Source organism: Coturnix japonica, chromosome 14 (assembly GCF_054131305.1).
Source record: "Coturnix japonica strain WE chromosome 14, WE-NBRP24, whole genome shotgun sequence".
NCBI lineage: Eukaryota > Metazoa > Chordata > Aves > Galliformes > Phasianidae > Coturnix > Coturnix japonica.
Window position 1 is genome coordinate 7,350,046 of NC_140676.1, and position 12,973 is coordinate 7,363,018.

General features: G+C 42.3%; 1 protein-coding gene across 4 annotated transcripts in view; it reads right to left on the minus strand.

Moving 5' to 3' along the window:
* The window catches only part of CTXND1 (cortexin domain containing 1), a 30,648-nt gene that overhangs the window by 3,725 nt on the left and 13,950 nt on the right, over positions 1–12,973 (minus strand). For 2 of the 4 annotated variants that reach the window (XR_014934170.1, XM_032446932.2), the window contains one exon: positions 1,965–2,141. The exons of 1 other annotated variant lie outside the window; for it this stretch is intronic. The gene's annotated coding sequence lies outside the window, so the exon portion shown is untranslated. The remainder of the gene's footprint in view (positions 1–1,964; positions 2,142–12,973) is intronic. One more of the 4 variants, XM_032446933.2, reaches the window with a different exon arrangement.

The window sequence follows — 12,973 nt, forward strand, 5'->3', positions numbered from 1 at the left end:
AAGAAGCTTGTGTACCTATTTTGTTAGCCAAGAGATCTTACATTATAACTTAATTTGGTGCGCAGGAGGCAAGACTTTGTCAGCAAGGCTGGGTATTAAGTGTGGGTGCTTTTGTGGAGTGGAACAAAACAGTTGTGGTAAAAACTACTGATGTAGCCTTGTCCACATCAGTACTCCTAGTAAGGTTCAATAGGGACAGATATGATGTTTCCCTCCTGACTTTCTGGCTGTGCTATTATCCCACAATGAGTTAAGCTTTGTGAATAGTAGCACTACCTGGAAGTTTCCATCAGTACTGATTTTTGATGAAAATCTGCATTTTCAATGAAATATGCTTTCTTATAAAATACTAATAATTAGAAAACATTCTGAGGTCCTGTGGGGAAAATGCAACCAACCTCTTGAGTATCTCTTTTCAAATGCCATCACAGAATCTCATTACTCGCATAACTATGGCTGGGTGATGTTTCCTATGAAACTCTGGAACATGATCCTACCACTACCAAAAGGGAAGAGTGTTTTGTGGGCTCCCCATTCCTGGAGGTGCCAAGGCCAGGTTGGATAGGGCCTGGATATCCTGAGCTTGGGGGACACCCAGCCCATGTAGGGGGTTGGAGCTGGGTGATCTTTGGGGTCCCTTCCAACCCAAGCCATTCTATGACTCTGTTTAAAGTATACTCCAGGCAGTAAGAATCACCTAGAGATCAGAGCAAAAGCATATGGCATTCGAGTTATAGTTCACACAGCAGATTATGGTGACAGCTTGAATCTAAAATATTTTTTCAGATTTAAATTGGAATGTTTTGCAAAGATGTCAATATTTGCAGTGGGACAGAAAGATCTTTCTATTTTTCCTGCAAGCTGTATTCTTGAGGTTAGACCAGTCATGTGTCTCTCTTCCTTCTGTTCTCCCTGTAAACATAAGGTTCTTGCCATGTGACAGTTATTTTGCACTAAGTGAAGGAAAACCTATTTCTTGGGACTGGGCCTGCCTGCTGATACTTGTGCTGCTCCATCTCTCTAATATATAGAAAACTTTGCTTATTTCCCATCTCCCTGGCCAGTGCCTCAGTTCTCATTTCCTTGATGATTCTGACAGCGTTTGCATGGGGAGAAAGCAAAAAGTTGTGCAGAAACGATTATAAATGTTCATGCTTGACTGATCAGGTTTTCTCTGAATAGCTGAACTTTGGGAAATGACGCTCTGTGGGCTGTGAGCACTCAGCTGTAGAATAGGACCTTTTAAATTCCTTTGGATTTCTTGAAAGCTATTCAGTTATTACTTTTTTTTAAGCTATCAGACAAACGAGAGCAATTCCTGGTTCCAATTTATTAGGTGGCTTAGCAGCTTTGTGAGTGCTTGCTCTCCTGTAAATACCCAGGTGTTTAATAGCATCCCAGGTAAACTCTTGGGGGTGGCCATGGATCTGTTTGCTTCTTGTCTGATCACTCTTGCCATCAGAAATCAGTCCCGTGTGGTCTGTGGGCAGCATGGCAGGGATGGGGAACTCATCTCCCTCAAGGCAGAATATCATCTTTGTTCTCAGCTCTCTGACTTAGTGCTCTTTCAGTGGGCTGCCACCCGTGTTTGTTTTTGTATACACCAGCAGACAGAGATGAATTGACATCCTCTGTTATGGATGCTCTGTAAAGCTTGTGCTGAGCAGCGTGGCTGAATTTCACCTTCATCCTTACCCAGGCACAATGCTTTAAAAGACATTTCCTTTCCCTCCAGAGCTGCAAATGTTGGCGCTGTCACTTTAAAGACAAAGTCATAATGCACATGGATTGCAGAGAGCTTGTCTAAACCAGTTCTTACTCTGGTTAATTCTGTTTCCACTCATCTCAACTCATAGAATACATTTGAAAATGCTTACAAAAAAACCTCTGCTCCTTTCCCAAAGTAACATATATGCAGAGGGAAGGGAGACAAAGCTATTTCATACATGCAAGCAGATTCCTACCTTCCAGACCTGGGTAAGAAGCCTGTCACATCCCAGCATGGCAGCATCGTGGAGCTGAAATCCTCACTGTAGTCATATTTAAAAAGTTTTGTCGGTCAGTGTGGCTTTAACGCCTTCAGGCTCCGCTCAGGTTCACGTCCACCCAGACCTGGAAGCAGTTCTTATCACTGGTGCGCTCTGGAGGGGGGGGAGAAAGAAAATTAATAACTGGCAATTGCTCATCAGGCAGGATGTGGGCGTTACAGTCGTTAAGCAGTAGGGATGCACTTCTGTGACAGCCTGAGGCAATTGGGTACAGTCAGATGTGAGATGGATCTGTGTCAGAAACTCCCGAGAACACCTGAGCCACAATGACAGCAGTGTTTGAGCCCGGAGTTAGGCTGTTTCTTTGAGCAAAACACAGGCTTTCAATCAGCGAAAGATGAACCAGCTCTGAGTGGTGCTGCTCAGGTGTCTGCCTCTAGTCTTATGGATTTTTGTTTTCTTTTTCAATAGACAAGAAGTGAAGGGAAACATTTCAGCAGCTTAAAATAATGCGGCTGATTTGAAGGCTGCTACTATTGATTCTTTCAGTCTAATCTGGGATCCAATTCTCTTTTACCTGCAATAATTTCAACCAGAATGATGGGAAAGTTGTTGGGTGACAAACCCATCTCACTACTCACTTTTGTTAAATTGGACATTTCTTATTGCCTGGAGTGTGGGGCAAAGAGGTCGACATAGGGATCCTGAAATCCTTCTCTCCATCACAGTCAGCCAAAGGGTCAGGGAACGTAATTCTCATCTTGGAGATCTTGCCTCTCATACTGACAGCCCTTATCAGACGGGAGAAAAATGGTCTAGACCTGCTGCTCAAATCTTTGTGACAGCAGCAACTAGAGTGGACAGCCCTGATCCTGCTCAGCAGCACCGCTTGACATCTTGCAGGCTGCTCAAAACCTTGCTTTTATTTGTTGCTGTAGAGGCAGTGGGGCTTTGCCGTGGACCTTATGTGCCACACTAAACTGTCTACCAGGGGCCCAAATGGCAGCAAATGCTCCACACCATGAAGTTGAGGTGTGATAGTGACAGGTAGCCTGGGGAAGGTAATGGCTGGAACTCAGCACTGATAACCCAATGCTGTGAGCACCAGCACAGTCAGTTTGCAGATGTGGTGCAGTTGGTGTGGTGGTAATGAGTTAACAGCTGGATTGAATGACCTCAGTGGTCTTTTCCAAGCTGCTGCAAGGCTCTTTACCCATTTGTGAGGGGACATATGGCAGAGGTTAGGTGGTGCTCATCAAGTGACCAGACAGGTGTGTAGATCAGCTTGATAAATAAAGAAGAAGGTGGGGGAGAGGCTGTTGTGGTCCACGAAAGAATGCAATTGTGCGTGTCTGGTGGGAAAGGGAGAGATCTGAAGGAAGAAGCGGGAGCTGATGTCTCATGTTTTTTGGAAAAAGGGAAAGATATTAATCCAAGCTGGAAGACAGAAAGTTGTAGCATCTAAAGTGGTGAGGCATTAAAACGGGGAGCTTGCCTGATTGCTTTCAGGATGCTTATGGAGATGGCAACTCTGATTTGCTCATGTGGAGCTTTAGGAGTTGGAATGTGAAGGTTGGAGAGAAGAACGAGCCAATGCTGACCCCAAATCCCAGGTGAATGAAGCTGAAGTGCTGCTTCAGGGATGTATTTGGTGCGTGTCAGATGAACTTGCCCTCGGTTTGAAGTTCAAATCTATAAAAGAGGAGTCTGGACACTTAATCATACTCTAATGTTCTTAACAATCTAGTTTCGATTAAAAACTCACTGCCTTGGAGCACAAAGTGAAATGCTGTAGATTGATATAGACAGATGAGGTTCTTTCTATATCCAGAGAGCAATAAGAAAACCACTACCTTCATTTAAAAATTAATTGTCCTTTTATACTTACAGTTCCTTCAGCAGAAAATCAATACTTTATTTCAGTAACTCTGTCTTCCTACAAGTGTGATTCCTCCTGTCTACCTGTAGCACCCAGACAGGATTAATCTATTTTACTTAATCCACTCCTTGTTGGGTTTCTAACATTTATTTTAACTTCATTTGGTTTTGTGTGTGGACGATTTGTTCTGTTGCATACTTTAAACACTGACTTCGCACCTTTACACTTAGTTTATGCAAACTCGTTCATTCGATCTATCCCACTCAGTTACGGTCAAGTGATAAATAATCTTCCCTCAATAAACTTGCTTTCAGCCAGTCATAAATTACTTGGTCAGTGCACCCTCTGAAAACTAAAGGCATTGTTTGTGGTTGCCCAAAAAGTCGAAACAAATAAGCACATAAATCAATCTGAAGAAAGTGTTAAAAAATTGCTGTTGCGCAGAAGTTTCCTTCTGGCATAGACCCATGGTAAGAATAACATTAATCATCATTGAGAAAAAGATGCAGCGTGCACGTAGAACCACTGTGAGCTGCTTATAACCCAAATCAAATGATCGCTTCTCACTTGAGGCACGTATGGTGTTAGTCGCAAGCTAAAGAAGAAGAGAAAAACTAAAGGTTGAGTTTGTGAGCTGTTGAGCTGAATGATGGGCAGTTGGTTCTGGGGACAAAAGCCTCTCCAGTCCTCCAAAGTTCAAACTGGATGGATAATCCTTGATTAAACTCTGCTGAAGTGAGATCCAGAGGGTGTCTAGGAAGCTCTTTAGGAGAATGGAAACTGTAGTTCAGAGATAAGAGTGAGGCAGAATGGGTGAATTGTTGACTGCTGAGCATGCTTGGTGAGAACAGCTGGGGTGTGAGCAATGTACAGCAGCTTGAAGAAGGCAGATAAGCCAGGGCTGAGGTAATGATGACTTTTTCTATCAGTTGTTGTATGCTGAAGAAGTGAATCCCCAGTTTAAAGGGTTTTGCTGCATCTCACTGGTATTGCCTTTGTCTGGCCAAGCTCTGAGCAATTTAAGAGCCACACTTCTCCTTTGAGAGATGATGCAAAGTGCTGCATGTGATATGTAAGGTTTAGATGAGCTTGGAAAGCAGTACCTGTCTTCACCAAGACCATCCTTCATATCCTGCATGTGCTTTATAAAGAGGCTGAAGCTGCTTTTCCCATCACCCAGTGATACAATGCATGGTGCGTGAATCCCCTCTAATCACAGTAAGCGGCATACAGAGGAATCTTAGAGAAACAAATGGGTTTGGCCTTTAAGCCAAGGCTTGTAAGGTCCAAGTAGATATTATATGAACACAGTGTAATGGACTATGTACTGTTGAAACCTCCTGCTGTTTAAATCCTACGGACAGAGACAAACACATCTGTTGTTCTTGTCAGTTATTTTATAGATTAAACTGGCTGCTACCCAGGAGAACCATAAGCAAAGCCCTGTGGAAATTTTTCACTGCAGCAAAGCTGACAGGGAGGAAAAAGGGAAAAGTGCATGACAATATTTTTACAGAAACAAAAGATGCACTTCAAGGTAGAACAGGAGCTGCTTTTCACATGACTGTCTCCTTGTGGCAATGTCCAGCATTCTTTGACTTGCAGGACATTGCTCGGATACATTCTTTGACCTTTCATCTTGAGAAGCTACAATGCCTGCACTGGATTGAGGCAGCTTCAGTGTTTTGACATGAGGAAAAGTCTTGTGAATGACTGTACTCATCAGTCCAAAGGGATTGTGTCTGCATTAGAAAGTGCATGGATTAGTTTTCTCAGGTACTTTAGAAGTTTGAGAAGGATTAAATAAATGTAAGCAGTAACAGAGTTTGAAGTCTGAAATTTTGTGTTTGAGTTTGTGACCAAAGTCACTGCCTGGGTCTTTCCAGAATGGCTTAGTACACAGGATAATAGAAGCACAGAATGCTTGGATGGGTAGGGATCTTAACACTGAATCCCAACCCCTTGCCCTAGGCTGGTTTCCCCTGCCACATTAGGCTGCCCAGGCTCCCCATCCAATCTGGCCTTGGGCACCTCCAGGTGACCTGAAGTGAGTGTGGGTCAGGGATGTTCCAGAGCTCTGTGTTATGGGAGGCATCAGGAAGCTCATTGCCGTCAGCCCTTCCAGCAGGAAGGCCAGATTTGTTGCAGCATGTTGGCTGTTTCTGGTTATAATTTGCCAACAGGAGAAATAGAAATATTGTTACTAGGTTTTTTTCCCCCCTCGAGAGGTTTTTCCTGTTTCAGCTATTAGAACTGGGAAAATGAGCCCAATTTCAGGGATGCTGAGTGCCTGGAGCACCTTCTGTGGAATCAGTATGAATACAGTTCAACACTACAGAAAACCTTCCAGTTTTCAGACTCTCTTTTTGTGCAGATCCATGCATGAATACTGCACAAAAGCTTTGTGATGAGGATCCAGCTGGCATCCAGATAGATTATATTTTCAGCTGTCTCCCAGTGGGGATGGATTACATTTTCCTTCAGAGGGGCCAGATGATTTCTATTACAACTGAACCAAAACCTTGAGGCAGGACATGTATTACATTTCCATGACAGCACTGGCAGGAGTGAAGGATCCTGATAAGAATTTAAGGGTAATTGAACTTTGGTCTCCAGCTCTGCAGGTATGTAACAAATAGAGCAGCTTCTGAGTGCTGTGTGTCACCAAGCAAGGCTGGACAAAAGGATGGATGGCTGAGAGGAGTGAGGCTCAGCCAGGTCCCAGCTGTGTGTGGTCCCTGTTGTCCTTCATAGGACATGTGGGTTGTACCTCTACCAGCAAATCAAATGCATCCAAGACTATGATTTTGGCACTAAGGGTGGCTGGCAATGGACAGCCCATGTAAACACCTTTAAACTTGATGATCTCTGTGGCTGGTCATGACCTTAGTGTGATTATACAGAGAAACAGCAAAGCAAATTTAGACATTTCTAATATCTTTCAGTTAATATGTTTTGAGGTGTGCCAGATGGATGGGAGTAAAACACAGTTTTTAATTAATCAAAGACAAATAAAAAATGATCTTTGAGAGGGGTAAAGCAATTAGTTACTTTTTGAATGTGCCTTGATGGCAGGAGGTGGGCAGAATATTGACTTAGTTCCCATTAGAACAGATGGACACTGAAGGCTGCCTGAGTGGTGTGAAGCCGTGCAAGTACTCGTGCCCTCCTCTTCACCCCTGTTTCTGGGGCATTCTCCATTGATCACCACCAACTCTGCAGCCCTCAGGCACCCAAAGCAATGGCTTTGTCTGCTGCTTTGTGCTTGGAGCTGTTGGGGATGATTGGTGCTGTGTCACTCCCTGCTTTCCTCTCATCTCAAACTGCAAACTAATCACAGATTATGCCCTGAGTTTTATCCTGTGATTCTGCTTTTTTTCCCCTTCTTTTCTGCTTTTTTTTCTTTCCCCCCTGATTGCGCTCTCTAAATACACATGCAGTCATTCAATCAAATCAAGAAAGCCTCTCCTCAGCTGGTAACTCATTGACTATTCTGTAAAGCCTGTAGTCAGAGCTGCTCTTTAATTAAGATTGCACCAAAGGAGCTTTGATTCCTGCCATGTATTACAGACCAGTGTTGTTTTATTTGTCACTTCAGCAGGTTATTGGAAATGTAGCCCTTGATTAAAATGATTGTGTGTAATTACATTCCATCTCCACATCTTCAGCTACATCAGTATCTTGTCAGTGGGTCATTGGGAATTAGACTGCCAGAACCTTTGTACATGTTCAATTTATAAAAGGCTGTTTTTCTGGCATGGCATCAAACAGTCCTACACATCCAAAAGCTTATTAATGCACCATTAGCCACAAGGAACACTTTCAAGCAAGTATAATATACAGGGAGAAATGAGGATTTGCCTGAACTGACTCAGCAGTTTGAAGGTCTTTTCCTCTTTGCAGGAATCACACTGACTCCTGAGCATGTTTGAGTGTCTTGAGCATAATAATTTTCTGCTTCTAGACCCCTTTTGTTATTTTGGTTTCTGATGGGCTGAGATCACTAGAAATTCAAAAGCAAATCAGTGGGCTGAGAAATAGAGTCACAGAGTTGTTAAGGTTGGAAAAGATCACTAAGATCACCTAATCCATGTTAGCCCATGCCTGCGACTACTCTAAACTATGTCCTTCAGTGCCACATCCCTGCAGTCCCTAAAGACGTAAAGGGACAGTGACTCCACCACCTCCTTGTGCAACCTGTGCTAGTGCATCACCACTCTTTTGGAGAAGACTTTTCCTGATATCTAATCTGAACCTTTTATACTGTAACTTAAAGCTATTACTTCTTGCCCTGGTATTGTCGTTACAATTATTAAAGTAAGCAGTAAGATTAACAGCTGCTTTGAAAGGACCCAAGGATGGGGCTCTTTAGTTTGGTAAGGTAGGTGAGGAGGAATATGTTTGAGATGTATGAAATCACACATCTGGTAAGTGGGGAAAATGGTTTAATAAAAGAAAGATATAGTTTCCCAAAGGAGCTGGTCTTTGCTTTTAGGTTAATTGTCTCTTTTTATATATGTATGCAGCACAATAATGAGATTCCTCAAAAGCTTTTCATGCATGAAAGGAAACTTAACTCATGCAGCTCTGTGCTATGAATAACAAGGTGAGATGAGTCCCAGTGAGTCTCTGCCAGACCTGTGGTTGGTATTTGTCTTGTTCGTTGTGGATCCATATTAAGGTCTGTACTAGGTTAGGAGCCATCTGGACTGCAGTTAAAGAAGAAATACCTTTTTTCTTAGGTGAAATTTCATATCTGTGCAAATAGAGATCTGAAATTGCTTTTGGGTGAGGTGCTCTTCCATTCTCCTTGAATTGTTTTCTGTGCTGAGATCTTCTAGGTGATCCTAGTGCAGAGTGTTATGGATAGGACCAACTCCAAATCTCCCACCAGCTCAATATGCCACAGCTGAGTCCGGGAGCATCTGGAAGGACAGAGCATGCAGCCCAAAACAACACTGGCTTTCCAGTTTGCTCAGCTGCAGTTCTACCTGCTGAAATTACATCAGTGCCAGGTTCAGAAATGACTCTTATTCTTGTGTCAGCTTTCCTAAAGCAGAGTTTTGGCTCGCTTTTCAGAAGCAAGCAAGGGCAACTGGTGCTCATCAGTTTTGCAGCATTTCTGGCATTAGCTGATTCACAAAAATAAAGAAGCCAACTATCTTCTCCCTTGTCACCACACGTTAATGTGAAGAGTGAGTAGGTTGTATTGTCTGGGGAAGAAATGATTTTAAATTCAATAAAATCTGTGATTTTTTTTTAATATATTTTTGTTCTACATTGACATGAAATGAGATCTCTGTAAAAAATGAAGAATGGAGGAGAGAATAGGCAGAGTTCAGACTACCTGTGTAAGGGGTGGGGAGGTGTAATAAGACCCCCTTAAAGGTCTGTTTATGTTCATGACTACAATCCAAATGTGCGCACCTTCAGCACATGTTTTCTGGCATGTGCAGGTGCGAGTTAACACTTCTGAATATACAGAATATATATGATCTATTTTTCATAATAAACCCATAGGCTGATACATTAAGCAAGATACAAGGAAGCTCCTCTACTCACTGAAACCTCCAACACTGCATCGCGGTCAACACTGTGTTTTATTTTTAAGCCTGCTTTGCAAACTGAGATTTAGTCAATCATCTCTGTACGACTCAAAATGCACCCACAGCTTTTGGGGAGCAGGAAGCAGACAGCAATGAGACTGCCATAGAATTCAGTGTCTGTGTGCACCAAGCTTCTGAGTAGGAGAGACGTGCTTTGGTTTGTTGCTGGAGAAGATAGTGTGACAAAGAGGTTGGAGCCTGCTCATAAGAGCTCTGATGCATGTAGTGTTACTAAGGTCAGCAGCCCTACACTGATATACTGAGTAAATAATGGGACTCCTATGTTAGAGCTGCCCAGGACATCTTTCCTGGGTTGAATGAGCATTGTAACGGCAGACCTTTCAAAAGCAGAGAGATGTACAGCATTGAGCTAGAAAATAGGACTTTATGAGTGTGCTAAAATATGTTCTGTGCATTGTGTTCTTCCTTGAATGGCTTTTTCCTAGCAGAGAATAATGTTTTTCTTGCATTTACTTGATGGTGAGCACCCCTGAATTACATTAGTTCTGTAAACATTAGACTGGTAGTGAGTGAGTTGATATCTAGATCTATTTGCCAGTAATAAAATGCTTCATAAAAGCTGCATTGGCTTCAGATGGATTGTGGGCAGGTAGAGAAGTCTGATTGCTTCACTTTAACCTGGTGTTTTTGGGATTTTTGAGTTGCTTGACTAATATCATCCTTCTGGCAAGTATCCCTCATGAGAAGGAGCAATAAGAGTAATTATTTTCTGATAGGCATGGCAGTGGTCAGGCATTGCTCACATGGTCAGTGAGGTGGGAAAGGGAGGCTCCAAGTGATTAAGGCTGAGCAAAGCTTGCATCTCTAAGATGTCTGTCTGGAGTCAGTGGGCCATAAAGACTGACAGCCTGCACTTGGCATCCCCCATATTATGCAGTGACAGATACGACAGGCACAATTTCCAAAGCCTCCATAAAACCTAAGGCAGCTCTGAGAACTAACAGTTTCAGGAAGCGCTGCTGAACTTTGTCTTTGAGGATGCTCTGATGGAACATTGCATTCTCCGAACAAATTCCCCTTGGTGTCACCTCCCCTTGTTTGCCAACTAATAAAACTCTTTTCCTTCAGAAGGAAATCCAAGCAGAGCTCTGACTTGGCAAAAGAAGTGCCAGTAATTACCTGAGATCCAGTATGGCCGTTTCTATTGATATGCAATTTTTTAGTGGGAAGTGATAACATATTATACAAGGAGCATGAAATCCTAAGGTGGGCAACAAGTTTCACCTCAAAGAATGGTGTTCAGGCTATCCCCTTGGCATCTACTGGAATTCTAAATTATAGTGACAGCTCTTCACTGTGCTTTCAAGTTCTTGTAGACTGTTTTGTACCAGCTTAATGCCTCTCTAAAACTAGGAATAGCATCCTCAGTGCTATATAGTAGTTTTTTCTTGGTGACCTACTGCAGCGGATAGCAATTAAAACATTTGCCAGGTTTCTTATGAACTTAACCTTGAAACTCTATTAGCAATCTAGTGGTGAAATGTAGCTGGTGTATGAATATATCTCTGTCAAATGACAGTGTAAGTGCAGTGGTTAGGAACAAGTCCAGGTCTGCCTGTAAGAACACTGGGACACCCTTCTTGACCACCACTCTGCTACTTATATCAGCTGAACTATCGGGTAGGGACTTCTAACTTCTTTCTGCCTAAGGTCTTCTGACAAGAGTAGTTATGATAGCAAGCAACTTTCACTAGTTCCACTTAGCCAGTGTTTCTTTGCTGCAGTATCCTGCATTTCAGATATGCTTTGTTGTCTGGTGAAAGTGTTTCAGTCACCGAGATCAGGTGCATCTCAAAGTATAGCAACTTGCTTCTCCTGCAAATTCACTTCTCCCAGTGAAAGTACAGTGATTTTCTATTTACATGCTTAGAAAAAATCCCCCACAATGTGTTCCTTCACCCTTGTCACTCTCCCCCCACTCTGTTGGATAACCAACAATTGCAAACATTTTCCCTGCTATATAAGTGACTCTAAAACCTGGCTCTCTTTCCTTATGCCTTATTTTAAAAGTTGATTTTTTTTTTAAGCTTGAGAAGCAAGATTGCTTTTCTAACCCTGCAGACCTTAGCTTGGGAACTGGATCTACGTTTTTTCCTACCTCATGAATCACCATCCCAGGAATGATTCTGTGCTGGCACTTGGAGCAGTCTGATAACCCAGGAGCCAGGAGGCGTTCCCAGCTCCCACCACCCTCCCTGTCTTTATATACTGCATTGCTGCTGGATGCAAAAAGCCAACAGGATCTGCTTCAGTCAGTGAGCAGCTGGGAGTCTGAATGCGGATGAGATACAGACTTAATTCACTTGAGTATAAAGAGGTCATTATTTTCCTGTTCGTAATTGCATTTTAAATGCATAATAAGTAGACTACAGTAACCATATGCTAATGGATCTAACTATTCTTAATTGATTAAAATAGCTTCCAAAGACTGTTTCTATTCTGGATTTAGTTCAGCACAATGTTACTGAATGGCATCAGGATGGATTTGCTGTTAGCTCTGGCTCTCTTCTCTGGGTCAGATTTCTGAGGGTCTGACGGGTGGGGAGAAGGATGGATAATTTTGGATGGACAGGTGGAAAAATCATTTATTCCAAGTCAATAACGTGAAGAAGACCACATCCAACTTTATCACGGTAAACGGTGCATTGCATTACACAAGCATGTAGACAGGAATTGAGTTTTTCTTCCATGGGATATTCAGACGTGGGACTCTGTTTTGATGCAAGGTTGGCTTATATTTTGTTTGTCAGATGTGGCCAAAAATAGAATTTAATATCTCACAGTAAAATCAAGATTATTATCTCTGCCTGTGCGTGGAAGATCCAAGGGAAGGCAGTTTTTGGTTGCGTCCTAGAATGAAAACATTTCTCCTACCCTTGTCTAGAATGAAGGCTTTTGTTCTCCAGCCAAAGAATGAGAAGTGTACTTCTGAAGTGTCTTGAAATTTGGCTGCAGTACAGGTTGTTTAGTATTAATAAGCAGAAAAATAATAATAGCATAATCATCATAGCAATACCAGCTTGGTGTTTTATCCCACCTCCTTTAAGCAGACTAAATAAACGTTGCTTTAATAAGCAATGTTCCATGAAGCAGCATGGCAACTGCTCCAGTTTGCTGGCACTTAGGCAACAACAGAATTCTGGCAAAACTGTAACATATACATTAGAAAGGCAACAGCTCAAGGTTTTGTCTTTTAATGGCATAACATTAAACCACACAACCCAACTAGCTCCAGGCTCTCTGTCTGAGCCATTTCTTACGTTAACCCGTCGTCAAAATAAATTTGATTTGCAACTATAAGACAGTCAAGGTTAATATTTTAATTTTAGATGTTTGCTCTGAACTATTTGAAATGAATTTTTCATGCAAAGGCTTAAGTACACACATAACTTTAATGTGTTCCTAGGGCAGCCCCAAGAAGTGGGCCGAGACGTTTAATTGCATTTAGATTCTTAAATCCTAACTTCTCATTGACTTTA